This window comes from Triticum urartu, chromosome 7A (genome assembly GCF_056163025.1).
Source record: "Triticum urartu cultivar PI428250 chromosome 7A, HENAU_Tu73, whole genome shotgun sequence".
Classification (NCBI taxonomy): Eukaryota; Viridiplantae; Streptophyta; class Magnoliopsida; order Poales; family Poaceae; genus Triticum; species Triticum urartu.
Window position 1 is genome coordinate 64482373 of NC_141879.1, and position 27597 is coordinate 64509969.

Here is a 27597-nt window from a genome sequence, read left to right on the forward strand (position 1 = left end):
TGCCGAGGAAATGTTGGATAGCTCGCGGTCCTTCCGGGTTGAATTCCCACATGCGAAGGGGCCGATGTTTGCAAGGCTGGACTTGACGGACTGGCATAACTTGCACTACCATAACCAGACTGATATCTCTCTCGAAGAGATCTCAGATACGGCTTTGCAGTATTGGCACGTCCTTGGCTGGACCCCAGCTCAGCCCCCTGCTGATCCATGACATCAGTTGTGGTGGGGGGCCTAAGCGAAAGGTGGGGGCGGCTACCCACTTGGCACTTCGGGGAGCTCCGATGTAGAACCACTCCCGCTGCCACAATCCGGACACCTCTGGGAAGTAACCCTCGGGCCATGGAGCGTCAGCATTTTTGCTTATTGAAGCGCCTCCGCACGCTGCATGCTGCCCCTCGATCATCTTTGGCTTCACATCAAAGGTCTTGAGCCATAGGCCGAAGTGAGGGGTAATGCGGAGGAAGGCCTCACATACGACAATAAATGTCGAGATGTGAAGAAGGGAATCCGAGGCCAGATCATGGAAATCTAGCCCGTAATAAAACATAAGACCCCTAACAAAGGGATCCAGAGCGAGGCCTAGTCCTCGGAGGAAGTGGGAGACGAACACGACGCTCTCATTGGATTCGGGAGTAGGGACGACCTGCCCTCGGGCAGGAAGCCGATGCGAAATTTCAGCGGTCAGATATCTGGCCTCTCTCAACTTCTAGATGTCCTCCTCCGTGACGGAGGAAGGCATCCACCGACCTTGAAGGTTGGATCCAGACATAGTTGAAGGTCCGAAGTGCCTAAACCTGAGCTTTGGGTGTTGGAACTCGATGCGAGAGGCGGATTCGATTAAGATCGAGAGGAAAAGGCCTTGTCCCCTTTATAAAGAGGGTGAATATCAAGTGTCCTCCTCGTGGCCGTTTGGGACTTGCCTAAGATTTAGGAGTCCTACTAATAGGCACGGTTGGGTTACCCACGTCCGTATTAATGGGAATCCCGTAATAAGGGGACACGATCTTTGCTTCGACAAGACGTGCCAAGGAAATGAAGGAAATATGCCCTAGAGGCAATAATAAAGTTATTATTTATTTCCTTATAATCATGATAAATGTTTATTATTCATGCTAGAATTGTATTAACCGGAAACATAATACATGTGTGAATACATAGACAAACAAAGTGTCACTAGTATGCCTCTACTTGACTAGCTCGTTAATCAAAGATGGTTATGTTTCCTAACCATAGACAAAGAGTTGTTATTTGATTAACGAGGTCACATCATTAGTTGAATGATCTGATTGACATGACCCATTCCATTAGCTTAGCACCCGATCGTTTAGTATGTTGCTACTGCTTTCTTCATGACTTATACATGTTCCTATGACTATGAGATTATGCAACTCCCGTTTGCCGGAGGAACACTTTGGGTGCTACCAAACGTCACAATGTAACTGGGTGATTATAAAGGAGCATTACAGGTGTCTCCAAAGGTAGATGTTGGGTTGGCGTATATCGAGATTAGGATTTGTCACTCCGATTGTCGGAGAGGTATCTCTGGGCCCTCTCGGTAATACACATCACATAAGCCTTGCAAGCATTACAACTAATATGTTAGTTGTGAGATGATGTATTACGGAACGAGTAAAGAGACTTGCTGATAACGAGATTGAACTAGGTATTGGATACCGACGATCGAATCTCGGGCAAGTAACATACCGATGACAAAGGGAACAACGTATGTTGTTATGCGGTCCGACCGATAAAGATCTTCGTAGAATATGTAGGAGCCAATATGGGCATCCAGGTCCCGCTATTGGTTATTGACCGGAGACGTGTCTCGGTCATGTCTACATTGTTCTCGAACCCATAGGGTCCGCACGCTTAAGGTTACGATGACAGTTTCATTATGAGTTTATGCATTTTGATGTACCGAAGGTTGTTCGGAGTCCCGGATGTGATCACGGACATGACGAGGAGTCTCGAAATGGTAGAGACGTAAAGATTGATATATTGGAAGCCTATGTTTGGACATCGGAAGTGTTCCGGGTGAAATCAGGATTTTACCGGGTTACCGGGAGGTTACCGGAACCCCCCGGGAGCCATATGGGCCTTCATGGGCCTTAGTGGAAAGGAGAAAGGGGCAGCCCAAGGTGGCTGTGCCACTTCCCCCTCCCCTAGTCCTATTAGGACTAGGAGAAGGTGGCCGGCCCCCCCTCTCCCTCTTTCCCCCTTTGGGGAATCCTAGTTGGAATAGGATTGGGGGGAGTCCTACTCCCGGAAGGAGTAGGACTCCTCCTGCGCCCTCCTCCCTGGCCGGCGCCCCCCTCCCCCCTTGGCTCCTTTATATATTGAGGTAGAGGCACCTCTAGACACACAAGTTGATCCACGTGATCTATTCCTTAGCCATGTGCGGTGCCCCCTGCCACCATATACCTCGATAATACTGTAGCAGAGTTTAGGCGAAGCCCTGCTGCTGTAGTACATCAAGATCGTCACCACGCCATCGTGCTGACGGAACTCTTCCCCGACACTTTGCTGGATCGGAGTCCGGGGATCGTCATCGAGCTGAACGTGTGCTCGAACTCGGAGGTGCCGTAGTTTCGGTGCTTGATCGATTGGATCGTGAAGACGTACGACTACTTCCTCTACGTAGTGTCATCGCTTCCGCAGTCGGTCTGCATTGGGTACGTAGACAACACTCTCCCCCTCGTTGCTATGCATCACATGATCTTGCGTGTGCGTAGGAAATTTTTTTGAAATTACTACGAAACCCATCAGTGGTATCAGAGCCTAGGTTATTGATGTTGATGTTATATGCACGAGTAGAACACAAGTGAGTTGTGGACGATACAAGTCATACTGCCTACCAGCATGTCATACTTTGGTTCGGCGGTATTGTTGGACGAGACGACCCGGACCAACCTTACGCGAGACCGGTTCCCTCGACGTGCTTTGCACATAGATGGCTTGCGGGCGACTGTCTCTCCAACTTTAGTTGAACCGAGTGTGGCTACGCCCGGTCCTTGCGAAGGTTAAAACGGAGTCTATTTGACAAACTATCGTTGTGGTTTTGATGCGTAGGTGAGATTGGTTCTTACTTAAGCCCGTAGCAGCCACGTAAAACATGCAACAACAAAGTAGAGGACGTCTAACTTGTTTTTGCAGGGCATGTTGTGATGTGATATGGTCAAGGCATGATGCTGAATTTTATTGTATGAGATGATCATGTTTTGTAACCGAGTTATCGGCAACTGGCAGGAGCCATATGGTTGTCGCTTTATTGTATGCAATGCAATCGCGATGTAATGCTTTACTTTATTACTAAACGGTAGTGATAGTCGTGGAAGCATAAGATTGGCGAGACGACAACGATGCTACGATGGAGATCAAGGTGTCGCGCCGGTGACGATGGTGATCATGACGGTGCTTCGGAGATGGAGATCACGGGCACAAGATGATGATGGCCATATCATATCACTTATATTGATTGCATGTGATGTTTATCTTTTATGCATCTTATCTTGCTTTGATTGACGGTAGCATTATAAGATGATCTCTCACTAAATTATCAAGAAGTGTTCTCCCTGAGTATGCACCGTTGTGAAAGTTCTTCGTGCTGAGACACCACGTGATGATCGGGTGTGATAGGCTCTACGTTCAAATACAACGGGTGCAAAACAGTTGCGCACGCGGAATACTCAGGTTATACTTGACGAGCCAAGCATATATAGATATGGCCTCGGAACACGGAGACCGAAAGGTCGAGCGTGAATCATATAGTAGATATGATCAACATAATGATGTTCACCGATGAAACTACTCCATCTCACGTGATGATCGGACATGGTTTAGTTGATTTGGATCACGTGATCACTTAGAGGATTAGAGGGATGTCTATCTAAGTGGGAGTTCTTAAGTAATATGATTAATTGAACTTAAATTTATCATGAACTTAGTACCTGATAAGTATCTTGCTTGTTTATGTTGATTGTAGATAGATGGCTCGTGCTGTTGTTCCGTTAAATTTTAATGCGTTCCTTGAGAAAGCAAAGTTGAAAGATGATGGTAGCAATTACACGGACTGGGTCCGTAACTTGAGGATTATCCTCATTGCTGCACAGAAGAATTACGTCCTAGAAGCACCGCTGGGTGCCAGGCCTGCTGCTGGAGCAACGCCAGATGTTATGAACGTCTGGCAGAGCAAAGCTGATGAATACTCGATAGTTCAGTGTGCCATGCTTTACGGCTTAGAATCGGGACTTCAACGACGTTTTGAACGTCATGGAGCATATGAGATGTTCCAGGAGTTGAAGTTAATATTTCAAGCAAATGCCTGGATTGAGAGATATGAAGTCTCCAATAAATTCTATAGCTGCAAGATGGAGGAGAACAGTTCTGTCAGTGAGCATATACTCAAAATGTCTGGGTATAATAATCACTTGATTCAATTGGGAGTTAATCTTCCAGATGATTGCGTCATTGACAGAATTCTCCAATCACTGCCACCAAGCTACAAGAGCTTCGTGATGAACTATAATATGCAAGGGATGAACAAGACTATTCCCGAGCTCTTCGCAATGCTGAAAGCTGCGGAGGTAGAAATCAAGAAAGAGCATCAAGTGTTGATGGTCAACAAGACCACTAGTTTCAAGAAAAAGGGCAAAGGAAAGAAGAAGGGGAACTTCAAGAAGAACGGCAAGCCAGTTGCTGCTCAAGAGAAGAAACCCAAGTCTGGACCTAAGCCTGAAACTGAGTGCTTCTACTGCAAGCAGACTGGTCACTGGAAGCGGAACTGCCCCAAGTATTTGGCGGATAAGAAGGATGGCAAAGTGAACAAAGGTATATATGATATACATGTTATTGATGTATACCTTACTAATGCTCGCAGTAGCACCTGGGTATTTGATACTGGTTCTGTTGCTAATATTTGCAACTCGAAACAGGGGCTACGGATTAAGCGAAGATTGGCTAAGGACGAGGTGACGATGCGTGTGGGAAACGGTTCCAAAGTCGATGTGATCGCAGTCGGCACGCTACCTCTACATCTACCTTCGGGATTAATATTAAACCTAAATAATTGTTATTTGGTGCCAGAGTTGAGCATGAACATTATATCTGGATCTTGTTTAATGCGAGACGGTTATTCATTTAAATCAGAGAATAATGGTTGTTCTATTTATATGAGTAATATCTTTTATGGTCATGCACCCTTGAAGAGTGGTCTATTCTTATTGAATCTCGATAATAGTAATACACATATTCATAATGTTGAAGCCAAAAGATGCAGAGTTGATAATGAAAGTGCAACTTATTTGTGGCACTGTCGTTTAGGTCATATCGGTATAAAGCGCATGAAGAAACTCCATACTGATGGACTTTTGGAACCACTTGATTATGAATCACTTGGTACTTGCGAACCGTGCCTCATGGGCAAGATGACTAAAACACCGTTCTCCGGTTCTATGGAGAGAGCAACAGATTTGTTGGAAATCGTACATACCGATGTATGTGGTCCGATGAATATTGAGGCTCGTGGCGGATATCGTTATTTTCTCACCTTCACAGATGATTTAAGCAGATATGGGTATATCTACTTAATGAAACATAAGTCTGAAACATTTGAAAAGTTCAAAGAATTTCAGAGTGAAGTTGAAAATCATCGTAACAAGAAAATAAAGTTTCTACGATCTGATCGTGGAGGAGAATATTTGAGTTACGAGTTTGGTGTACATTTGAAAAACTGTGGAATAGTTTCGCAACTCACACCACCCGGAACACCACAACGTAATGGTGTGTCTGAACGTCGTAATCGTACTTTACTAGATATGGTGCGATCTATGATGTCTCTTACTGATTTACCGCTATCATTTTGGGGTTATGCTCTAGAGACGGCCGCATTCACGTTAAATAGGGCACCATCAAAATCCGTTGAGACGACGCCTTATGAACTGTGGTTTGGCAAGAAACCAAAGTTGTCGTTTCTTAAAGTTTGGGGCTGCGATGCTTATGTGAAAAAGCTTCAACCTGATAAGCTCGAACACAAATCGGAGAAATGTGTCTTCATAGGATATCCAAAGGAAACTATTGGATACACCTTCTATCACAGATCCGAAGGCAAGACTTTTGTTGCTAAATTCGGTAACTTTCTTGAGAAGGAGTTTCTCTCGAAAGAAGTGAGTGGGAGGAAAGTAGAACTTGACGAGGTAACTGTACCTGCTCCCTTGTTGGAAAGTAGTACATCATAGAAAATTGTTTCTGCGACACCTACACCAATAAGTGAGGAAGTTAATGATAATGATCATGAAACTTCAGAACAAGATACTACTGAACCTCGTAGATCAACCAGAGTAAGATCCGCACCAGAGTGGTACGGTAATCCAGTTCTGGAAGTCATGCTACTAGATCATGATGAACCTATGAACTATGAAGAAGCGATGGTGAGCCCAGATTCCGCAAAGTGGCTTGAAGCCATGAAATCTGAGATGGGATCCATGTATGAGAACAAAGTATGGTCTTTGGTTGACTTGCCCGATGATCGGCAAGCAATTGAGAATAAATGGATCTTCAAGAAGAAGACTGACGCTGATGGTAATGTTACTGTCTACAAAGCTCGACTTATCGCGAAAGGTTTTCGACAAGTTCAAGGGATTGACTACGATGAGACCTTCTCACCCGTAGCGATGCTTAACTCCGTCCGAATCATGTTAGCAATTGCCGCATTTTATGATTATGAAATTTGGCAGATGGATGTCAAAACTGCATTCCTGAATGGATTTCTAGAAGAAGAGTTGTATATGACGCAACCGGAAGGTTTTGTCGATCCAAAGGGAGCTAACAAAGTGTGCAAGCTCCAGCGATCCATTTATGGACTGGTGCAAGCCTCTCGGAGTTGGAATAAACGTTTTGATAGTGTGATCAAAGCATTTGGTTTTATACAGTCTTTCAGAGAAGCCTGTATTTACAAGAAAGTGAGTGGGAGCTCTGTAGCATTTCTGATATTATATGTGGATGACATATTGCTAATTGGAAATGATATAGAATTTCTGGATAGCATAAAGGGATACTTGAATAAAAAAATTTCAATGAAAGACCTCGGTGAAGCTGCTTACATATTAGGCATTAAGATCTATAGAGATAGATCAAGACGCTTAATTGGACTTTCACAAAGCACATACCTTGACAAAATTTTGAAGAAGTTCAAAATGGATCAAGCGAAGAAAGGGTTCTTGCCTGTGTTACAAGGTGTGAAATTGAGTAAGACTCAATGCCCGACCACTGCAGAAGGTAGAGAGAATATGAAAGATGTTCCCTATGCATCAGCCATAGGATCTATCATGTATGCAATGCTGTGTACCAGACCTGATGTGTGCCTTGCTATAAGTTTAGCAGGGAGGTACCAAAGTAATCCAGGAATGGATCACTGGACAGCGGTCAAGAACATCCTGAAATACCTGAAAAGGACTAAGGATATGTTTCTCGTATATGGAGGTGACAAAGAGCTCACCGTAAAAGGTTACGTTGATGCAAGCTTTGACACTGATCTGGACGATTCTAAATCGCAAACCGGATACGTGTTTACATTAAACGGTGGAGCTGTCAGTTGGTGCAGTTCTAAACAAAGCGTCGTAGCGGGATCTACATGTGAAGCGGAGTACATAGCTGCTTCGGAAGCAGCGAACGAAGGAGTCTGGATGAAGGAGTTCATATCCGATCTAGGTGTCATACCTAGTGCATCGGGTCCAATGAAAATCTTTTGTGACAATACTGGTGCAATTGCCTTGGCAAAGGAATCCAGATTTCACAAAAGGACCAAACACATCAAGAGACGCTTCAATTCCATCCGGGATCTAGTCCAGGTGGGAGATATAGAGATTTGCAAGATACATACGGATCTGAATGTTGCAGACCCGTTGACTAAGCCTCTTCCACGAGCAAAACATGATCAGCACCAAGGCTCCATGGGTGTTAGAATCATTACAGTGTAATCTAGATTATTGACTCTAGTGCAAGTGGGAGACTGAAGGAAATATGCCCTAGAGGCAATAATAAAGTTATTATTTATTTCCTTATAATCATGATAAATGTTTATTATTCATGCTAGAATTGTATTAACCGGAAATATAATACATGTGTGAATACATAGACAAACAAAGTGTCACTAGTATGCCTCTACTTGACTAGCTCGTTAATCAAAGATGGTTATGTTTCCTAACCATAGACAAAGAGTTGTTATTTGATTAACGAGGTCACATCATTAGTTGAATGATCTGATTGACATGACCCATTCCATTAGCTTAGCACCCGATCGTTTAGTATGTTGCTATTGCTTTCTTCATGACTTATACATGTTCCTATGACTATGAGATTATGCAACTCCCGTTTGCCGGAGGAACACTTTGGGTGCTACCAAACGTCACAACGTAACTGGGTGATTATAAAGGAGCATTACAGGTGTCTCCGAAGGTAGATGTTGGGTTGGCGTATATCGAGATTAGGATTTGTCACTCCGACTGTCGGAGAGGTATCTCTGGGCCCTCTCGGTAATACACATCACATAAGCCTTGCAAGCATTACAACTAATATGTTAGTTGTGAGATGATGTATTACGGAACGAGTAAAGAGACTTGCCGATAACGAGATTGAACTAGGTATTGGATACCGACGATCGAATCTCGGGCAAGTAACATACCGATGACAAAGGGAACAACGTATGTTGTTATGCGGTCTGACAGATAAAGATCTTCGTAGAATATGTAGGAGCCAATATGGGCATCCAGGTCCCGCTATTGGTTATTGACCGGAGACGTGTCTCGGTCATGTCTACATTGTTCTCGAACCCATAGGGTCCGCACGCTTAAGGTTACGATGATAGTTTCATTATGAGTTTATGCATTTTGATGTACCGAAGGTTGTTCGGAGTCCCGGATGTGATCACGGACATGACGAGGAGTCTCGAAATGGTAGAGACGTAAAGATTGATATATTGGAAGCCTATGTTTGGACATCGGAAGTGTTCCGGGTGAAATCGGGATTTTACCGGGTTACCGGGAGGTTACCGGAACCCCCCGGGAGCCATATGGGCCTTCATGGGCCTTAGTGGAAAGGAGAAAGGGGCAGCCCAAGGTGGCTGCGCCACTTCCCCCTCCCCTAGTCCTATTAGGACTAGGAGAAGGTGGCCGGCCCCCCCTCTCCCTCTTTCCCCCTTTGGGGAATCCTAGTTGGAATAGGATTGGGGGGGAGTCCTACTCCCGGAAGGAGTAGGACTCCTCCTGCGCCCTCCTCCCTGGCCGGCGCCCCCCTCCCCCCTTGGCTCCTTTATATACTGAGGTAGAGGCACCTCTAGACACACAAGTTGATCCACGTGATCTATTCCTTAGCCGTGTGCGGTGCCCCCTGCCACCATATACCTCGATAATACTGTAGCGGAGTTTAGGCGAAGCCCTGCTGCTGTAGTACATCAAGATCGTCACCACGCCGTCGTGCTGACGGAACTCTTCCCCGACACTTTGCTGGATCGGAGTCCGGGGATCGTCATCGAGCTGAACGTGTGCTCGAACTCGGAGGTGCCGTAGTTTCGGTGCTTGATCGGTTGGATCGTGAAGACGTACGACTACTTCCTCTACGTAGTGTCATCGCTTCCGCAGTCGGTCTGCGTTGGGTACGTAGACAACACTCTCCCCCTCGTTGCTATGCATCACATGATCTTGCGTGTGCGTAGGAAAAATTTTTGAAATTACTACGAAACCCATCAGGAAACTGCCTCGCGAAACACGCTGAGATAGGTTATGAAAAACGATTCAAATAAAGACCTGGCTGTGGTGTGATGTCACACTATGGGGTACGTCAGCAGATTAGATTTGTGTAAATATTATTCTCTCTACGGTGGTATGTGGAACTTATTTTGTAGAGCCGGACACGATCCTCGTGTTCAAAATCTTCTTTGCAGTATTCGGAGGAGGAAACCGCCTTGCAATGCCGAAGACAATCTGCGCGCCGGACTCATCGTCATTGAAGCCTGTTTCAGGGGCTACTGAGGGAGTCCTGGATTAGGGGGTATCCGGACAGCCGGATTATATCCTTTGGCCGGACTGTTGGACTATGAAGATACAAGATTGAAGACTTCGTCCCGTGTCCGGATGGGACTCTCCTTGGCGTGGAAGGCAAGCTTGGCCATACGGATATGTAGATCTCCTTCCTTGTAACCGACTCTGTGTAACCCTAGACCCCTCTGGTGTCTATATAAACTGGAGGGTTTTAGTCCATAGGACAACATACAATCATACCATAGGCTAGCTTCTAGGGTTTAGCCTCTCTGATCTCGTGGTAGATCAACTCTTGTACTACTCATATTATCAAGAACAATCAAGCAGGACGTAGGGTTTTACCTCCATCAAGAGGGCCCGAACCTGGGTAAAACATCGTGTCCCCTGCCTCATGTTACCATCCGCCTTAGACGCACAGTTCGGGACCCCCTACCCAAGATCCGCCGGTTTTGACAACGAGAGGCCCCCTTTAGTACCGGTTTGTGGCTCCAACTGGTACTAAACGGTGGCCTTTAGTGCCAGTTGGAGCCACGAACCGGTACTAAAGGGGTGCTCTGCGCTGCGCAAAGTTTAGTCCCACCTCGTCGGGCGAAGGGCAGCCGCACTGGTTTATAAACCCAGTCGCGGCTGCTCTATCGAACTCCTCTGTAAACCAGGCTTCTGGGCCTAACTATGGCATGCTGTCCTGTGAGCCTTCTGGCCCTTGTGGGCCTGAATTTACATGCCCAAGGCCTAGCAGGCCAAAGGACAGCGCCCCAACAATTTTTTATATAGTTTTTTTTGTGCTTTATTTATTTTTTCTATTGATTTCTGAGTAACCATCTCTACTTTTTTGCACATGCCATGTGGGTGAAATGATGATACCATACCAAGTTTCAACATTTTCAGAGTTCATTTTGTAGTGATTTTCAATTTCACGGTCATTTAGCTCTCTAAACAAATCGGTAAATGACTGAAAAATAGCAAATGATGTTAGAAAGTGTTGAAAATTGATGACGTCGCTTTTAATGGTGCATACAGAACACAAAAAAAGTCTGGAGTTCAAATAAGTTTTTAAAAATGAAGTGTCCATGTAACAAATGAGTTCTCATCCGAAACCCTGATACTCTGAAAGAAATTGTCCAGTTTGTACACAAAGTGCGTCCAGTTTTTGTCGTAACTCTCTCTACTATTTTGCACATGCTATGTGGGTGAAATGATGATTCCATGCCAAGTTTCAACATTTTCAGAGTTCATTTTGTAGTGATTTTCAATTTCACGGTCATTTAGCTCTCTAAACAAATCGGTAAATGACTGAAAAATAGCAAATGATGTTAGAAGGTGTTGAAAATTGATGACATCGCTTTCAATGGTGCATAGGAACGCAAAAAAAGTCTGGAGTTCAAATAAGTTTAAAAAATGAACTGGCCGTGTAATAGATGAGTTCTCATCCAAACCCTGATACTCCGAAAGAGATTGTCCAGTTTATACACGAAGTGCATCTAGTTTTTGCCGTAACCCTATCTACTATTTTGCACATGCTATGTGGGTGAAATGATGATACCATGCTAAGTTTCAACATTTTTAGAGTTTATTTTCTAGTGATTTTCAATATCATGGTCATTTAGCTCTCTAGACAAATCGGTAAATGACTGAAAAATAGCAAATCATGTCAGAACATGTTGAAAATTGATGACTTCGCTTGGAATGGTGCATATGAAACACAAAAAAGTCTGGAGTTTAAATAAGATTTAAAAAATGAAGTGCCCGTGTAACAGATGAGTTCTCATCCGAAATCCTGATACTCCGGAAGACATTGTCCAGTTTGTACACGAACTGCGTCCAGTTTTTGCCGTAACCCTCTCTAATATTTTGCACATGCTATGTGGGTGAAATGATGATACCATGCCAAGTTTCAACATTTTCAGAGTTCATTTTGTAGTGATTTTCAATTTCACGGTCATTTAGCTCTCTAAACAAATCGGTAAATGACTGAAAAATAGCATATGATGATAGAAAGTGTTGAAATTTGATGAAGTCGCTTTGAATTGTGCATCGGAACGCAAAAAAAAGTCTTGAGCTCAAATAAGTTTAAAAAATGAAGTGCCCGTGTAACAGATGAGTTCGCGTTCGAAACCCTGATACTCCGAAAGAGATTGTCTAGTTTGTACACGAAGTGCCTCCAGTTTTTGCCATAACCCTCTCTACTCTTTAGCACATGCTATGTGGTTGAAATGATGATACCATGCCAAGTTTCAACATTTTCAGAGTTCATTTTATAGTGATTTTCAATTTCACGATCATTTAGCTCTCTAAACAAATCGGCAAATGACTGAAAAATAGCAAATGATGTCAGAACGTGTTGAAAATTGATGACGTCATTTTGAATAGTGCATAGGAAACGCAAAAAAAGTCTGGAGTTCAAATAATTTTAAAAAAATGAAGTGCCCGTGTAACAGATGAGTTCTCGTCCGAAACCCAGATACTCCGAAAGAGATTGTCCAGTTTGTACACGAAGTGCATCCAGTTTTTGCCGTAAACCTATCTACTCTTTTTCACATGCTATGTGGGTGAAATGATGATACCATGCCAAATTTCAACATTTTCAGGGTTCATTTTGTAGTGATTTTCAATTTCACGGTCATTTAGCTCCCTAAACAAATCGGTAAATGACTGAAAAATAGCAAATGATGTCAGAACGTGTTGAAAATTGATGACATCACTTTGAATAGTGCATAGGAAACGCAAAAAAGTATGGAGTTCAAATAAGTTTAAAAAATGAAGTGCCCGTGTAACAGATGAGTTCTCGTCTGAAACACTGATACTCCGAAAGAGATTGTCCAGTTTGTACACGAAGTGCGTCCAGTTTATGCCGTAACCCTCTCTACTCTGTTGCACATGCTATGTGGGTGAAATGATGATACCATGCCAAGTTTCAACATTTTCAGAGTTCATTTTGTAGTGATTTTCAATTTCACGGTCATTTAGCTCTCTAACCAAATTGGTACATGACTGAAAAATACTCCCTCCATTCCAAAATATAGTGTGCCCGCGCTTCTCGAGGTCCAACTTTGACCATAAATTTAACCAACGAGACCAACTGCGGCGGAAGAAAAAATTATATAATTTAAAACTTCTTTCGAATACGAATTCACTGATATAATTTTTGCTCCCGCCGCAATCGGTCTTGGTAGTTAAATTTATGGTCAAAGTTGAAACACGTGGATAGAGGAAGCACAACATTATGGAATGGAGGGAGTAGCAAATGATGTTAGAAAGTGTTGAAAATTGATGACGTCGCTTTGAATGGTGCATACGGAACGCAAAAAAGTCTGGAGTTCAAATAAGTTTAAAAAATGAAGTGCCCGTGTAACGGATGAGTTCTCGTCCGAAACCCTGATACTCCGAAAGAGATTGTCCATTTTGTACACGAAGTGCGTCCAGTTTTTGTCGTAACCCTCTCTACTATTTTGCACATGCTATGTGGGTGAAATGATGATACCATGCCAAGTTTCAACATTTTCAGAGTTCATTTTGTAGTGATTTTCAATTTCACGGTCATTTAGCTCTCTAAACAAATAGGTAAATGACTGAAAAATAGCAAATGATGTTAGAAAGTGTTGAAAATTGATGACGTCGCTTTGAATGGTGCATACGGAATGCAAAAAAGTCTGGAGTTCAAATAAGTTTAAAAAAATGAAGTGCCCGTGTAACAGATGAGTTCTCGTCCGAAACCCTGATACTCCGAAAGAGATTGTCCAGTTTGTACATGAAGTGCGTCCAGTTTTTGCCGTAACCCTCTCTACTATTTTGCACATGCTATGTGGGTGAAATCATGATACCATGCCAAGTTTCAACATTTTCAGAGTTCCTTTTGTAGTGATTTTCAATTTCACGGTCATTTAGCTCTCTAAACAAATCGGTAAATGACTGAAAAATAGCAAATGCTGTCAGAACATGTTAAAAATTGATGACGTCGCTTTGAATAGTGCATGGGAAACACAAAAAAAAGTCCGGAGTTCAAATAACTTTAAAAAAATGAAGTGTCGTGTAACAGATGAGGTCTCGTCCGAAACCCTAATACTCCGAAAGATATTGTCCAGTTTGTACACGAAGTGCATCCAGTTTTTGCCGTAACACTCTCTGCTCTTTTGCACATGCTATGTGGGTGAAACGATGATACCATGCCAAATTTCAACATTTTCAGAGTTCATTTTATAGTGATTTTCAATTTCACGGTTATTTAGCTCTCTAAACAAATCGGTAAATGACTGAAAAATAGCAAATGATGTCAGAACGTGTTGAAAATTGATGACGTCGCTTTGAATAGTGCATGGGAAACGCAAAAAAAGTCTGAAGTTCAAATAACTTTAAAAAATGAAGTGTCGTGTAACAGATGAGTTCTCGTCCGAAACCCTGATACTCCAAAAGAGATTGTCCAGTTTGTACACGATGTGCATCCAGTTTTTTCCGTAACCCTCTCTACTATTTTGCACATGCGATGTGGGTGAAATGATGATACCATGCCAAGTTTCAACATTTTCAGAGTTCATTTTGTAGTGATTTTCAATTTCACGGTCATTTAGCTCTCTAAACAAATCAGTAAATGATTAAAAAATAGCAAATGATGTTAGAAAGTGTTGAAAATTGATGACGTCGCTTTGAATGGTGCATAGGAATGCAAAAAAGTCTGGAGTTCAAATAAGTTTAAAAAAAATGAAGTGCCCGTGTAACAGATGAGTTCTCGTCCAAAACCCTGATACTCCGAAAGAGATTGTCCAGTTTGTACACGAAGTGCGTCCAATTTTTGCCGTAACCCTCTCTACTATTTTGCACATGCTATGTGGGTGAAATGATGATACTACATCAAGTTTCAACATTTTCAGAGTTCATTTTGTAGTGATTTTCAATTTCTCAGTCATTTAGCTCTCTAAACAAATCGGTAAATGACTGAAAAATAGCAAATGATGTCAGAACGTGTTGAAAATTGATGACTTCGCTTTGAATGGTGCGTTCAGAGCGCAAAAAAAGTCTGGAGTTCAAATGAGTTTAAAAAATGAAGTGCACGTGTAAAGATGAGTTCTCGTCCGAAACCCCGATACTTCGAAAGAGATTGTCCAGTTTGTACACGAAGTGCGTCCAGTTTTTGCCGTAACCCTCTGTACTATTTTGCACATGCTATGTGGGTGAAATGATGATACCATGCCAAGTTTCAACATTTTTCAGAGTTCATTTTGTAGTGATTTTCAATTTCAAGGTCATTTAGCTGGGGCGACCGGCGGGGGGATTGCGCGGGAGACCGAGTCAGTGTGAGTGTGAGTGGAGAGAGGAGAGAGTGAGGGCGTAAACATGTAAAAATATACATCAAAAATACATTGATTATCAATGATCTTTTTGTGTACAATCTGAATTGTCAATATGAGTCCTCAACGGTTTAGAAACCGGTGAAGACTCATATTGCGACCACAAATTCTACACATAGAGTTCTATGAAGACCAAGTGCTTGTGATATTTTGAGAAGTAACATATTTAAGGTGGTAAAAATCCTGCTAGGGCAGCTAGGTGGGACTAAAAACTTCCAGCCACAACCTATTTACTACCGGTTCATGCCATGAACCGGTACTAAAGGGGCTGGCCGGGCCCCAACCCGACAACAGCCAGCCACTACCTCTTTAGTACCGTTCATCGCACGAACCGACACTAAAGGTTCGCTACGAAGCGGTAGTAAAGATCTCCTCCCGCCTAGCCGTTGGAACCGGCACTAATGGACACATTAGTGCCGGCTCAAATTCAAATCGGGACTAATGTGTCTCACATTAGTATTTGCTGGTAGATTAGATTATGCGTGAAGTTATAGGGGGTGCGAACCCTTGTGCCAGAGGAGGGGTGGCTTATATAGAGTGCGCCAAGACCCCAGCCATCGCCCGTTACACAAGGTTCAATGTACATAAAGAGGGGACGTTACTGGTAACGTCAGCATTAAAGTGATATAAATGATTCTTAAGACTACGGAGTGAACGCCCGACCGTTGCCATCCAGAGTGACCTTAGATCTTTTGTACTTCAAGTGGTTGCTGATGTGGTCGAATGATTATATCCTGGTCGAATATAATTGGGTTGTCCGAGTGGAACACATGGTCGAGTGAGTTGCATCCTGATGTGATTTCAGTCGGTAGAATTTGCTGTTCTTTAAATGTCTTTGACTGTAGGGCAGTGTCCTTGGGAAGGATGCTTAGATCAGATCTATTGCCCTACCCTAGGTACATGTCACCGTCATCCACACCAGCCTAACCCTAGTTACCTTTCTCCCATCTCCCGTACCAACCATAGCCGCCGCCAGTTCACCTTCCTCCTCTGAAAGTTCAGCGCACTATCGATGCCCTGAAGCGACCACCACTGTCTCCACCGCAAACCAACTATGAGCGCATTATTGAAAGGTCATATATTGAAGCGGAGCGGTCGGGAAGTACTTGCAGTGATCGAAGGTTAGCAGAATGAAGAAGTGGGAAAAAATTCCCCAGCTCGGCGAACAAGCGAACCAATCGTGCCCCCCCCCCGCTCAAGGTGTCTAGCGATATCGTCGCTAATCATCCGAGGATGGTGTCCGGTACCAATCCTAGATATTACTTACCTGACGATGCACATTTTCATACAATGGAGGTGGGCAATTTTAAATACCGGTATGGGAAGCCTCTTGTCAAACCTGGTTATCCTCCTCTAACAACGATGATGCGAAGATTCCATTAGTGGTACATGAAAACCTGCAGCGAGTCTGGGAAGGATACTTTGACGGTAGAGTTAAAGAGGAGCACGACCTCGTTGGAATTGATCTGTTGTCTGTTCCATTTTAGGAGTCCTTTCAATTTTTCAATCAAAAGGCCCTCGATAAAATAATCGTCACTTTCTACTATCTGTAAGTACTACGATTGTTGCTTCAAAATCAAAACAAAAATACTCTTTCCTTACAACTTCAAATGATTGTTACTGTCTTGTGCATATTCGGTTTCCCTTATTACTCGAGGTTATAGTAATGTAATCGATGAGTTATGCATGCATGCGCAGTTTCCACTTTATTCTCCTAGAGATTAAGCTTGAGCAGGGACTAGGAACCGTCTTAGACTCGAGACGAAAAGATCCTGAGGAGTATGCGGCCATGACTAAAATGCTCAAGAAGTAAGTTCAATCGATCATTATTGCACCACATCGGCAACTTTGTTCATTTCATGATATCAAGTAATTATTTTCTTTGTCTTGCAGGGTTTGGAAAAAGTTCACCGCACAAGCTCCGGGACTGCCGGGGGAGCTGCGATTTACACACCTGAAAGTAAGTACTACTAGCTAGCTAGTTCCGCGCATCTCTCATTGATTCTAGCTACTTTCATCAATACCATTTATAATGTTTCATTATCAGTTTGATTGACCTCTATTTCTCGTAAAGTGCTTGTGGCAGGAACCCGGTAATGATTACTGTGGATACTATCTTTGCGAGTTCATCTACAACACGACGGCCAAGAGTAAGCGGGGCTACTCTAAAAGACAATTTGAAGTGCGTAAGAAATAACATTCATAATTTCATTTTATTACCATCATTTGTGTTGAGTTTCATTCATATATATGTATTGACCCCCTTCTTCAAATTAGATGTGGCAGATGCGGAATAAACTCCTACCACAAGATCGCATACGAGCAATTAAAGAGGAATTGGCAGGATTCTTTTATGACCACGTCATCAATAAAGCCGGAGAATACCATGTGGAACTTGAGTTCAGATGTTAGAGGATTGTAAGAAATCTTATATTGTATATATGTAGCTAGTAGCGTCGAATAGATATACGAAAACATGTTGTTCAACCAATCTCTCGGAGAAGGAGAGGTCGATCACTTCTCTCTGTATATGTTCATGACGATCTTGTGTACTTAATGGTTTCCTTCATTTGCTTACTAGCTAGCGTGTCGAGTCCTCTCTATACGTACAGTACGTAGCATCGACCAAGCACGGAGATAAGAGAGGGCACTTCTCTTTATTAGCTAGCTAACACAATATATGAAACCCCTAAATTAACCCTACAAAACCCCCCAAACCCCCAACACCCCCACCCCCCTTAAAAAAACAAAAACCCCAGACTCTGAACTGCTGACACGTGGATGCTCTTTGGTCCCGATTGGTGATACCAACCGGGACAAAAGGTCCTCCTGCCTAGGCAAGCCGCATCGGCCCCATCTGTCCCGGTTCGTAGGCGAACTGGGACTAAAGGTAATGGGTTTTAGTACCGACCCTTTAGTCCTGGTTCTAGAACCGGGACAAATGGGCCTCTAGAAACGGAACAAATGGGACTTTTTCTACAAGTGTTATAACATGTAAGAAAATACATATAATAGTGAAAATTTTGACACTAGTATAATTTACATACATGGTACTTACGTGTATACATATACAAACACACACACGCTAAATACACATAAACTAAACAAAAAACTCAGCCAAAAAAGGAAAAAGAAAAAAGGAGGAGAAAAAATGTGCATCAAAACAGAAGAAAAAACAAGGAGAAAAGCACGGACACACACTACACACATTCTAAAAGTGGCATGCATGTGCGGTGCAAGAATGGTCAACCCCGGGGAAATCGACTGAAGAAAGTATAGGGTCAGTCAACTCTGCTGTGAGCTCTCACACCGTATCACAAAGCACTTCAATCAACGGTCACAGAATCGACTGACCGAAAATTAAAAATTCAGTCGCCTGACGTAAAGCTAAAGTGGTAATAGTCTCCCATGTCTCACGAAGCTTCTCAAGTTCTCACTTGATCCATCCAACAACCAGCTACTTCTGACTGGCAAACATCCGTCGTTGGTTTCGTTTGAATCTCAGCAGCGTCAGTCCAAGTGGTGTGAAAAGGATAAGATATCGACGGATCCTTTCCTTGTAGAAGAGGCGTACAGCCCGCCATCTCTCACCTGACCATGCACAACCACTACTCTTCCTCGGCCATATAAATACACAATCTAGCAGAGCTAACACATTCTCAAGACAGCAATTTTTGCTTGATCAGGATGTCGCAGCAGACAGCACAGGCGCCGGTGAGGCTCATCACGGCGTTCGGCAGCCCGTTCGCGCACCGCGTGGAGGTGGCGCTCACGCTCAAGGGGGTGCCATACGAGCTGCTCGTGGAGGACCTGACCAACAATAGCGAGCTGCTGCTCGCCCACAACCCGGTTCACCAGTCGGTCCCCGTCCTCCTCCACGGCGACCGCGCCGTCTGCGAGTCCCTCCTCATCGGCGAGTACGTCGACGAGGCCTACCACGACGGCGACGGGACGGCGCCCCGGCTCCTCCCGGCGGACCCCTACGACCGCGCCACGGCCCGCTTCTGGGCCGACTTCATCGCCAAAAAGTGCTTGAAGCCGCTGTGGCAGGCGATGTGAACGGACGGCGAGGAGCAGGCGCGGCTTGCGAGGGAGACCAAGGAGAGCCAGGCGATTCTGGACGCGCAGCTGGAGGGGAAGAGGTTCTTCGGGGGCGACGCACTCGGCTTCGTCGACCTCGCCGCATGCACGCTGTCTCACTGGCTCGGCGTGCTGGAGGAAGTCGCCGGGGTGCGTGTGATGAAGGATGGCGAGTACCCTGCTCTCCGCCGGTGGGCGACGGAGTACACCTCCGACGAGGTGGTCAGGCGGTCCCTGCCGGACAGGGACGAGCTCATCGCCTACTTCACCAAAAACAAGGAGAGGTACAGGTCGTTCATGGTCAGCAGCGGTGCAGTGAAGCGGTAGTGACTGACTCGATAGTGGCAGCAGTACAGTGAATGAGCAGCCACATCAGAGCTTATGCTGCAGTCTATAAATAAGCAATTTATACTAAATAACTAATAAGCATGTATTTTGTTCTACACCATAATCATGCATGGTTTGCCAAGTTTTCATCATAGGGTAGATTTCGCTTTAGCCGGTCTCAGTATGCCTCATGTGTGTTTTGTTGCACAACTTCATCACAAGGGTGTATTAGTCCATTTTGTCGGACATACATTGAATAATCTTCTATTCTTATGCCCGTTAGTTATGCTGGTTTTTTAAAATGTAGTGATTGACTATTTGTGGATGATAAATTCATCGATCAATGTGAGAATTGAATTAGTGAAGTGCTCTCTATAGGAGGAAGCCTTATAAAAGTGAATTATGTGATGTCACATGTCCCAACTTTTACGTGTCTATATTTTTGCTAAATAAAAACCACTTTGGAGAAGTGGGGCAAACCTAAAATAAAAAATTCCTGGCATAGTAAAGGGGAAAAAAGGTTATCATATGGTAAAGTGGGGTCGTATTTGTGGATCCAAAAAGAAGTGGGGCCTTGGGGTAAAGTACTTGAGAAAACAAAATATAAGTTTGCTGGTGAAATGATGGTGGAAACCTTATAAAAATAAGGAACTTTGGCAAGATATTGTTAAGGAAAACTACTTAAAAAATCCTCTGTTTCTATAGTAAAATCAAAAAGTAGTGACTCGTCATGTTGGAAATCTCTGGGCATACTGATCAAACTGAATAGTGGGGATGTGGTTTGGATGAATTAAAGGGTAGAATTACTTTTAAAGATAAATTCCCTTTTGCTGTTTTAAATATGTGTTGAACAAAACTGTATTGTTGACAAAATTGGGTCCTTGAATCAGATCTCTTCTTTTAGGAGAAGGATGTCTCCTGAGATGGTGAAACAGAGGGAAGAATTGAAAAATGATTTGTTAATGCTAACACACAATGAACTCCGTGATAAGGTGTATTGGAAACTAGACAGTTCAAAAAAGTATAGCACAAAATGTATGTGGCTGGAGAGAAACTTTGCTTGTTCTAACTTCAAATGGATTTGGGATGCCCAATTAACTTTTAAGATCCAAATTTTATTTTAGCAAGTATGTCAGAATACTATTCTAACTAGAGACAACATGAAAAAAAAATGGACTTGGCACCCGGGGCAAAATAAAATAAATAGTTTTATACCTAACTTTTATACTTATTTATTTTTATATTCTATCATAATATAATGTTAAGAAGTTTAAATTTTTATTACTTAGTTAGGATAGTTAACCACATAATTTAGGTGGTATAGTTAACCACTTTATATTGGTTATCAATTGTAGTGTATGTCATCAATTATTTCTTTATGCTAAATTAAAATCAAGTGTTATAATGGAAATTATCTTTAAATTATTTTGTGAGAATCCACAAATTATATTGTCCACACGTACATTTTTGTATGTATGTGCATATGTTCATGTATAATTTAGTTTAATTCAATATCACATTAGAGGTTTCCAAAAAGTAATGTATAACTAATATCTTAATGGTAATTTCTAGTATATTATTAAGCGTGCATATTTATAGAACCATGTAGAGTATAAATTGTATCGTTTACAAATGTGTTGTAAGTTAGATTCGGTAATCATTTCTACATATGCATGGTACTGTAATAGCACCGACCATCAAAACACGTAAACATATCACCGATTTCGTTATGCACACACGTTTATTTTTTATGTTAATATAGACATTCGGTTTCATATGGTGTATACAAGAGTTATGTCAGCTTCTGAAAGAAAAAGTGATGTACGGATTAAACGTAGAACTCTAGTTTACATATATTTCACTACAAACCTCAGGATGTCTATCGGAGAGAGTAGTAGGCTAATGAAGCTTTTTGCCGCCTATTAGATTGGTTGTCACTTTGATGTGTCATATTGTTTAAAATTAAGATTTTATTTTACCCATACGCAATAATATTTTGGACTTATATTATAGCGGTTAGTAATATATTTAACATTTGGAGCCTTCCTCCTCTTCGTGCCAAGGCTGTCACCTTATTTGCCCGACCTATGGGCCGGTCCTACCCCCACCACGCTGGGTATATTTCTACTGGCGAAGCCACTGGCGAAGCACAGCCACTTCCTGGCAGCTAGTGCAGTTTGCATGCCACCGACGAATGCTTCGGGGCTCGGACTGAAGAAGCTGAGCAGCACATGCTGAAGCCGGCAGTGTCCGACATGTTCTCCCTTCAGGACGAATGAACTCACCATCCCGATAGATTTCCCGTCAATAAATCTCGAGCTCGAGGTTGAGGTTCGGGAAGGCTCTGATATATCTCCAACATATCTATAATTTATGAAGAATCCATGCCATGTTTATTATATTTTCTATAATTTTGATGCACTTTTATATGATTTTCATGGACTAACATATTAACATAGTGCCCAGTGTCAATTATTGTTTTCTGTTTGTTTTTGTTTTTTCTAGAAATTCATACCCAACAAAGTCCAAACGCGACGAAACTTTTTAACAAAAAATTTTGGAATATAAGAGACCCCCAAAGCTTCGAGAGAGTACCAAAAGAGCCACGAGGAGGTGACAAGGTACTTGTGTACGGCCAGTGGGGCGGCCGTGCCAAGATACCTTGTGGGCCCCCTGTAGCTCCTCTTCGCGTGATTCTAACGCTGAAAATTCGTATATATTCGGAAACTCCCGAAAGTTAACCTAGATGAGTTGTTACCAAAAAAGGCTTTCGCCCCGCTTTATATATAAAGCATCGATCAACATCACCCAGTACAAACGCATGCCCACACAACATCCGCACACACACACCCAAGGCAAGATACATAGACGCTGAGCGCAGTAACACCATCCCTAGCACTACGCGAAAAGGTGAAACCACATATGACGAACCGTGGGCTCCAAGGCGGTGCCTTCATGAAGCGAACGACACCAGAGCGGCGCCGCCGCCCGATCCGAGGATCAGAGTTTACCCCGGAGTAACACGAAGGGCAATGAGAGCCGTGACGACGCCTTCAAGAAGGGAGCGAGTCTGCCGCCGCCGATCCATCCGAAGAGAGAGCAGGTTTTCACCCCGGCCACCAATCACTACCGCAGAACGCCACACCCCGGCTACCACGCCGCCCACACAGCCGTGGCAATAGGGCAGCACCAAGCCATGGGCTCTGCCGAAGAGCCCCGCGGAGCCACCATCAGGGTCGCCACCCCGACATCCATGAGCTTGACACCTCCTCACACGAGATTTGCCGCTACGTACCCCGACGAAAGACATGAGCGGAAAGGACCCGCCTTTCGCACCCGCGGGCTGCCCCCAGTGCCGAGACCCAATAGGCTGGCCAAGGCTGGCCTCCATCACCCCATCCTCGGCACCGGGCGCGAGATGAGCTCGGTCCTGCTGCCTGGCGCGAGACGAGCATGGTCCTGCTGCCGGGCGCGAGACAAGCTTGGTCCTGCAGCCGGGTGCGAGACAAGGTCAGTCCTGCTGCCAGGCGCGAGACGAGCTTCGTCCTGCTGCTGGGTGCGAGACGAGTGATGGACCGTCGCTAGGGGAGGGCCAACCATCGACGAAGATAGCGGACGGACGCCCGAAGAGGAGGGACGGAGGTCCACACAGGTCGCACACCGACGGGCCGACGCCAGAGGACCAGCCACCGCCGTGAACGACCCGGACCACCGCCATGAGCCACCACCGCGACGGGAGAAGATCATGGCAGACCACCACCGCGCCGCCGCCACCACCTACCAATGCAGGGCGGCCGCCCGCGGCCTGATGTCTACTACACAATCTTCTTCTTGTAGACGTTGTTGAGCCTCCAAGTGCAGAGGTTTGTAGGACAGTAGCAAATTTCCCTCAAGTGGATGACCTAAGGTTTATCAATCCGTAGGAGGCGTGGGATGAAGATGGTCTCTCTCAAGCAACCCTGCAACCAAATAATAAAGAGTCTCTTGTGTCCCCAACACACCCAATACAATGGTAAATTGTATAGGTGCACTAGTTCAGCGAAGAGATGGTGATACAAGTGGTATATGGATGGTAGATAAAGGTTTTTGTAATCTGAAAATATAAAAACAGCAAGGTAACTAATGATAAAAGTGAGTACAAAGGGTATTGCAATGTGTTAAAACAAGGCCTAGAGTTCATATTTTCACTAGTGCAAGTTCTCTCAACAATAATAACATAATTAGATCATATAACTATCCCTCAACATGCAACAAAGAGTCACTCCAAAGTCACTAATAGCGAAGAACAAACAAAAAGATTATGGTAGGGTACGAAACCACCTCAAAGTTATCCTTTCCGATCGATCTATTCAAGAGTGCTTAGTAAAATAACATGAAGCTATTCTTTCCGTTCAATCTATCATAGAGTTTGTACTAGAATAACACCTTAAGACACAAATCAACCAAAACCCTAATGTCACCTAGATACTCCAATGTCACCTCAAGTATCCGTGGGTATGATTATATGATATGCATCACACAATCTCAGATTCATCTATTCAAACCAACACAAAGTACTTCAAAGAGTGCCCCAAAGTTTCTACCGGAGAGTTAAGAAGAAAACGTGTGCCAACCCCTATGCATAGGTTCATGGGCGGAACCCGCAAGTTGATCACCAAAACATACATCAAGTGGATCAATAGAATACCCCATTGTCACCACTGGTATCCCACGCAAGACATACATCAAGTGTTTTCAAATCCTTAAAGACTCAATCCGATAAGATAACTTCAAAGGGAAAACTCAATCCATTACAAGAGAGTAGAGGGGGAGAAACAACATAAGATCCAACTATAATAGCAAAGCTCGCGATACATCAAGATCGTATCACCTCAAGAACACGAGAGAGAAAGAGAGAACAAACACATAGCTACTGGCACATACCCTCAGCCCCGAGGGAGAACTACTCCCTCCTCGTCATGGAGAGCGCCGGGATGATGAACATGGCCACCGAAGAGGGATTCCCCCCTTCGGCAGGGTGCCGGAACGGGTCTAGATTGGTTTTCGGTGGCTACGGAGGCTTTTGGCGGCGGAACTCCCGATCTATTCTGCTCCCCGATGGTTTTAGGGTATATTGGTATATATATATATATATATATATATATATATATATATATATATATGAGAAAGAAATACGTCAGGGGAGCCACGAGGGGCCCACGAGGGTGGAGGGCGCGCCCAGGGGGGTGGGCGGGCCCCCTGCCTCATGACTTCCTCGATGCTTCTCTTACGTACACCCCAAGTCTTCTAGATTGCTTCCGTTCCAAAAGTAAGTTCCGTGAAGTTTCAGGTCAATTGGACTCCGTTTGATTTTCCTTTTCTGTGATACTCTAAAACAAGGGAAAAAACAGAAACTGGCACTAGGCTCTAGGTTAATAGGTTAGTCCCAAAAATCATATAAAATAGCATATAAATGCATATAAAACATCCAAGATTGATAATATAATAGCATGGAACAATCAAAAATTATAGATACGTTGGAGACATATCAGCATCCCCAAGCTTAATTCCTGCTCGTCCTCGAGTAGATAAATGATAAAAACAGAATTTTTGATGTGGAATGCTACCTAACATATTTATCCATGTAAATCTTTTTATTGTGGAAAGAATATTAAGATCCATAAGATTCAAGACAAAAGTTTAATATTGACATAAAAAATAATAATACTTCAATCATACTAATAAAGCAATCATGTCTTCTCAAAATAACATGGCCAAAGAAAGTTATCCCTACAAAATCATATAGTCTGGCTAAGCTCCATCTTCAGCACACAAAATATTTAAATCATGCACAACCCCGATGACAAGCCAAGCAATTATTTCATACTTTTGGTGTTCTCAAACCTTTTCAATCTTCACGCAATACATGAGCGTGAGCCATGGATATAGCACTATATGTGGAATAGAAGGGTGGTTGTGGAGAAGACAAAAAGGGAGAAGATAGTCTCACATCAACTAGGCGTATCAACGGGCTGTGGAGATGCCAATCAATAGATATCAATGTGAGTGAGTAGGGATTGCCATGCAACGGATGCACTAGAGCCATAAGTGTATGAAAGCTCAACAAAAGAAACTAGTGGGTGTGCATCCAACTTGCTTGCTCATGAAGACCTAGGGCATTTTGAGGAAGCCCATCATTAAAATATACAAGCCAAGTTCTATAATGTAAAATTCCCACTAGTATATGAAAGTGACAACATAGGAGACTCTCTATCATGAAGATTATGGTGCTACTTTGAAGCACAAGTGTGGTAAAAGGATAGTAGCATTGTCCCTTCTCTCATTTTTTAATTTTTTTTATTTGGGCCTTTTCTCTTTTTTTATTATGGCCTCTTTTTTATTTTATTTGGGCCTTTCCTCTTTTTTTATGGCCTCTTTTTTTGTTTTTTTTAGTCCGGAGTCTCATCCCGACTTGTGGGGGAATCATAGTCTCCATCATCCTTTCCTCATTGGGACAATGCTCTAATAATGATGATCATCACACTTTTATTTACTTACAACTCGATACTTAGAACAAGATATGACTCTATATGAATGCCTCCGGTGGTGTACCGGGATGTGCAATGACTCATGAGTGACATGTATGAAAAAATTATGAACGGTGGCTTTGCCACAAATACGATGTCAACTACATGATCATGCAAAGCAATATGACAATGATGAAGCGTGTCATAATAAATGGAACGGTTGAAAGTTGCATGGCAATATATCTCGGAATGGCTATGGAAATGCCATGATAGGTAGGTATGGTGGCTGTTTTGAGGAAGGTATATGGTGGGTGTATGATACCGGCGAAAGGTGCGCGGTATTAGAGAGGCTAGCAATGGTGGAAGGGTGAGAGTGCGTATAATCCATGGACTCAACATTAGTCATAAAGAACTCACATACTTATTGCAAAAATCTATTAGTTATCGAAACAAAGTACTACGCGCATGCTCCTAGGGGGATAGATTGGTAGGAAAAGACCATCGCTCGTCCCCGACCGCCACTCATAAGGAAGGCAATCAATAAATAAATCATGATCCAACTTCATCACATAACGGTTCACCATACGTGCATGCTATGGGAATCACAAACTTTAATACAAGTATCTCTCAAATTCACAACTACTCACTAGCATGACTCTAATATTACCATCCTCATATCTCAAAACAATCATCAAATATCAAACTTCTCATAGTATTCAATGCACTTTATATGAAAGTTTTTATTATATCCCTCTTGGATGCCCATCATATTAGGACTAAATTCATAACCAAAGCAAATTACCATGTTGTTTAGGACTCTCAAAATAATATAAGTGAAGCATAAGAGTTCATCTATTTCTATAAAATAAAACCACCACCGTGCTCTAAAACGATATAAATGAAGCACTAGAGCAACAACAAACTACTCTGAAAGATATAAGTGAAGATCAATGAGTAGTCGAATAATTATGCAACTATGTGAAGACTCTCTAACATTTAAGAATTTCAGATCTTGGTATTTTATTCAAACAGCATGCAAAACAAAATAAAATAAAATGACGCTCCAAGCAAAACACATATCATGTGGTGAATAAAAATATAGCTCCAAGTAAAGTTACCGATGAACGAAGACGAAAGAGGGGATGCCTTCCGGGGCATCCCCAAGCTTAGGCTTTTGGGTGTCCTTGAATTTTACCTTGGGGTGCCTCGGGCATCCCCAAGCTTAGGCTATTGCCACTCCTTGTTCCATAATCCATCAAAACTTAACACAAAACTTGGAAACTTCACAACACGAAACTCAAAATAGAAAAT

General features: G+C 43.2%; 1 pseudogene; it reads left to right on the top strand.

Moving 5' to 3' along the window:
* The first annotated feature begins 19047 nt into the window (after nucleotides 1-19047).
* On the top strand, nucleotides 19048-20137 carry LOC125528850 (putative glutathione S-transferase pseudogene; annotated as a pseudogene).
* Nucleotides 20138-27597: the final 7460 nt, after the last annotated feature.